The sequence below is a fragment of the Coregonus lavaretus genome (assembly GCF_964263955.1).
Source record: "Coregonus lavaretus genome assembly, chromosome: 1".
NCBI classification, from domain to species: domain Eukaryota; kingdom Metazoa; phylum Chordata; class Actinopteri; order Salmoniformes; family Salmonidae; genus Coregonus; species Coregonus lavaretus.
The window spans coordinates 74,726,965-74,732,385 of record NC_139988.1 but is presented as its reverse complement, the minus strand read 5'-3'; positions in this window follow the sequence as shown (position 1 = coordinate 74,732,385).

Sequence of the window (5,421 nt, the reverse complement as noted above, 5' to 3'; positions counted from 1 at the left end):
AATATATCAAAATAAAATAACTTCATTCTTCTTCATCCATGTTCCTTAAGAGGAACCGCAAGGTTTTCTCTGGTCACTTGGAGCGCTATCTGATCTACTGATCTACTTCTTTCCACATCTTCAATCCTGTAAACCTTAAAATCCACCTTATACATTTCCTACTTAACATTCCCCATTCCTCAGTCAACATTATCGATGGACTCTAAACTGGAATAACATGATATATATTAAGAATTATTACTCTCAATGCCCTCCCTGCATGTCTCTAATATTTCCCATATCTTTAGTTAAATTCCCAAAACCTTCCTAATCTTGATGGCCAACATGTATCCCCCATATACATTCCCTCTTTATTTTCTATAATAGTATCCAATGCTATGTGATTATGACTTATATAGTCTAATGAGTGACATCTCAGACCCAATTGCTTAAAAATCCATGATTGTTAAAATATACAATGTTCAACTCCTACTTTGTTCTAGTAATATACCCGATATGACATACACATTATAACACTCTATTTTCACTCACTGCTAAATCAGTACGTCCCTGAACTATTCATGCTTTAAGATTTCAACCAAAATCAAATCATATGAAAATAGCATAACCCCATGATAGGAACCAATTAAGTACTTGCCTAGCAACTTAGATATGTACCACTCTAAACATATCAATATCACCCAATACTTCAAATGTATATAATGACTAATATGTTAATACGTTAACCCAATGAATCAACATATTCATGATTTCAGTCACAATCCTCACATTAACTTCCATGTTTCCAACAGTATGATTCAACAATGTCTACTCAAAATAAATAATATAAGTGTATCTTAAGACATTACCATAATGTATCACTGTTTTTAACCCATAATATCTATATAAATCAGTTCTAAATTGTACAATCAATATCCTTCATTTTGAAAATAATTATACTAATACATACTAACGATTCACTTAAATCACTCAGTTATCTTATAAATTATAACATTTTACATTTACATTTTAGTCATTTAGCAGACACTCTTAACCAGAGCGACTTACAGGAGCAATTAGGGTTAAGTGCCTTGCTCAAGGGCACATTAACGTCATTTAGCAGACGCTCTTAGCCAGAGCGACTCACAAATTGGTGCGTTCACCCTATAGCCAGTGGGATAACCACTTTACAATCCTTATTGATTCACTTTATCCTTATCAATGAAAACTAAAACCCTCAACTTTATCACCCATTACACCTGTCAGAATGTACACTTATATTAACATACAGTATAAACATCCATAATTCTATTATGACTTTCCTCATCCTGCTAATAAGTACAGATCATTATCTCAATGCATTCTTAATACTATTAATTTAGCAGTGTATATACCTACTACCCAAAATATCAAATGTAGATAAATACATTTTTATTATCAATACAGCTAAGCAACCCCTTTTTCTCCCAGCACTTAAATCTTCTGGCGTCTATTCATTATGTTATTCATACAGCTTCATAGTTCAAAATGACTTGCCCATGACAATGTCACAACTACAATGTCTCATTCGACTCACCACCAACCCCACAACCCATTTTTCTTGTCCATTTGCCAACCATTACATTTACATTTACATTTTAGTCATTTAGCAGACACTCTTATCCAGAGCGACTTACAGTTAGTGAATACATACAGTGGGGAGAACAAGTATTTGATACACTGCCGATTTTGCAGGTTTTCCTACTTACAAAGCATGTAGAGGTCTGTAATATTTATCATAGGTACACTTCAACTGTGAGAGACCGAATCTAAAACAAAAATCCAGAAAATCACATTGTATGATTTTTAAGTTATTAATTTGCATTTTATTGCATGACATAAGTATTTGATACATCAGAAAAGCAGAACTTAATATTTGGTACAGAAACCTTTGTTAGCAATTACAGAGATCATACGTTTCCTGTAGGTCTTGACCAGGTTTGCACACACTGAAGCAGGGATTTTGGCCCACTCCTCCATACAGACCTTCTCCAGATCCTTCAGGTTTTGGGGCTGTCACTGGGCAATACGGACTTTCAGCTCCCTCCAAAGATTTTCTATTGGGTTCAGGTCTGGAGACTGGCTAGGCCACTCCAGGACCTTGAGATGCTTCTTACGGAGCCACTCCTTAGTTGCCCTGGCTGTGTGTTTCGGGTCGTTGTCATGCTGGAAGACCAACCACAACCCATCTTCAATGATCTTACTGAGGGAAGGAGGTTGTTGGCCAAGATCTCACGATACATGGCCCCATCCATCCTCCCCTCAATACGGTGCAGTCGTCCTGTCCCCTTTGCAGAAAAGCATCCCCAAAGAATGATGTTTCCACCTCCATGCTTCACGGTTGGGATGGTGTTCTTGGGTTGTACTCATCCTTCTTCTTCCTCCAAACACAGCGAGTGGAGTTTAGGCCAAAAAGCTATATTTTTGTCTCATCAGACCACATGACCTTCTCCCATTCCTCCTCTGGATCATCCAGATGGTCATTGGCAAACTTCAGACGGGCCTGGATATGCGCTGGCTTGAGCAGGGGGACCTTGCATGCGCTGCAGGATTTTAATCCATGACGGCGTAGTGTGTTACTAATGATTTTCTTTGAGACTGTGGTCCCAGCTCTCTTCAGGTCATTGACCAGGTCCTGCCGTGTAGTTCTGGGCTGATCCCTCACCTTCCTCATGATCATTGATGTCCCACGAGGTGAGATATTGCATGGAGCCCCAGACCGAGGTTGATTGACCGTCATCTTGAACTTCTTCCATTTTCTAATAATTGCGCCAACTGTTGTTGCCTTCTCACCAAGCTGCTTGCCTATTGTCCTGTAGCCCATCCCAGCCTTGTGCAGGTCTACAATTTTATCCCTGATGTCCTTACACAGCTCTCTGGTCTTGGCCATTGTGGAGATGTTGGAGTCTGTTTGATTGAGTGTGTGGACAGGTGTCTTTTATACAGGTAACGAGTTCAAACAGGTGCAGTTAATACAGGTAATGAGTGGAGAACAGGAGGGCTTCTTAAAGAAAAACTAACAGGTCTGTGAGAGCCAGAATTCTTACTGGTTGGTAGGTGATCAAATACTTATGTCATGCAATAAAATGCAAATTAATTACTTAAAAATCATACAATGTGATTTTCTGGATTTTTGTTTTAGATTTCGTCTCTCACAGTTAAAGTGTACCTATCATAAAAATTACAGACCTCTACATGTTTTGTAAGTAGGAAAACCTGCAAAATCGGCAGTGTATCAAATACTTGTTCTCCCCACTGTATATTATAATTTTTTATACTGGCCCCCCGTGGGAATCGAACCCACAACCCTGGCGTTGCAAACGCCATGCTCTATCAACTGAGCTACATCCCTGCCGGCCATTCCCTCCCCTACCTTGGACGACGCTGGGCCAATTGTGCGCCACCCATGAGTCTCCCGGTCGCGGCCGGCTGCGACAGAGCCTGGATTCGAACCAGGATCTCTAGTGGCACAGTTAGCACTGCGATGCAGTGTTGCATTTGAACATATCTTTCTCCATTATCACTCAATGGTGGACTCCTGTCCCACTCCTTTGAGATAAAAACATGAGAAAATCATTTGATAGCTTCCATTGTCTGTTGTACACCAGTTGCCTGTAGAAGTGGTGCTTTACAAAATATCTTCAACGCCTCTGATATTCATCTTCAGCCGGTTCATAGTTTGTTACTTCTTTTTATTTAGGTTCACACCATTCTAGGCCCAATTATCCCTACTATGCATCAAGACACCATCTGTATTTACCTCACTAGAAGACAAACATAACATTTTAATTGATTTCATTTCTAATCCAATAAATCCATATAAACATTTACCATATGACAAATTATTATGTTTTAACAATTATTCTTAAAACCAATTTCAAATATACTACCCAATTTCTGTTCACATTGCTCTGTGTAGTGTGTCCTTCTTGCATCGCACCAATATGGAATTCAAGATTCACTGCTGCAACGACACACAGACATAGACACAAACACAAAAACAATGCTCCCCAGTGGCAATTCCATCTTCCTCCTCTGATTTGCATTACCTCCTACAGTGGGACAAATAGATGCACAAATCTCTCTCTGCTACTGTCCCCTCCATTGATGTAGCCAGCAACACCTAGTACTAACCACTCCACCTAGATTCTGTCCAGCTCTGACTTCTGTAATCCTTTACTGCCACACAGTCTCCCATACACAGAAAATGCCCAGATTCTCCTCTTAGTTCTTGCCAAGAAGCCTTCACATTTTTTGAAAGAAAGTCTGCAGAACATTGTTAGTTGAGACACAGTATGCTACTTTACACTGTTTCTTATCATTCAGTCAGGAAAAGTCACTATTAGGAAGTGCACATTCTTGCATATTGTTATAGTCACTCTTTCCATAGACATGCCTCCACTACATTCTACCTTATACCACAAATACATTTTCACCTAAAACATTTAATCTAACCCATAACACATTAATTACTACTGCTCATATTCTTACTACAATATGCAAATGTTCCAATACATCCTCTTACCATCAGTACTACCCCCTTTTCTGAACACATGAGTCACAACGTGATTCATGCTTTTAAAAACAAAACACTAACATTGCCTATTAAACCAAAATAATAAATGAAATTAAAATGACAACATTTAATAATACCTCAACTTACTTCTATCCCGTAAAGTAATTCAAGAATAGTACAATTGACTAGCAACAGTTATCCCTCATTCAGGGAAAGCTCTCTCTCTCTCTCTTGTTATTTTATGGTTCGAATCATATTATTACCAAATTATAAACTTCTTCACAATTTTCAGTATTATAAATTACCCTCAACTCGGTAAAAGAAACTATCTTAAAGTCCTCATCTCATGCCTTTAGGATTTCCAGTGTGGGTGATCAAGTCACACTAGAAAGTCAGAACAGATTTAAGAGGTCATTGAAACATTCAACGAATTGTTCCCTTCTATAGTATACTAATCATTACCAACATTCAAAACATATCAGAAATGTTACTTATCCCAAGGATACATTAAGTCCTCATGACATTTCTTCTCATAAGAAATCATGTGTATACCCAAAACTCACTCAAAAAAGAAAATAAAAACTTCATAAAATTCACTGTGTGTGCTCCTTTAAGACTTATCACCTTTGACCTGTTGAAAACCCCCTAAAATCAAAATAACAACCCTTTATAAACACCATCCTAGGTGGGTTGTGTGTTTATTTGAAAAACCCTATTGGAAAACATCAAACAAAAATAGCCAGGCCTTATTTAATTTGGTAGCTCCCTTTTACGACCTAATACTGCCTAACGTCACTAAATTGCTCCCCCTAGCCCTGGGCAACATTCCAATGAGATAAGGAAATCCCCTTTCTCCTGGAAGATAAATTATACATTTCATTAACATT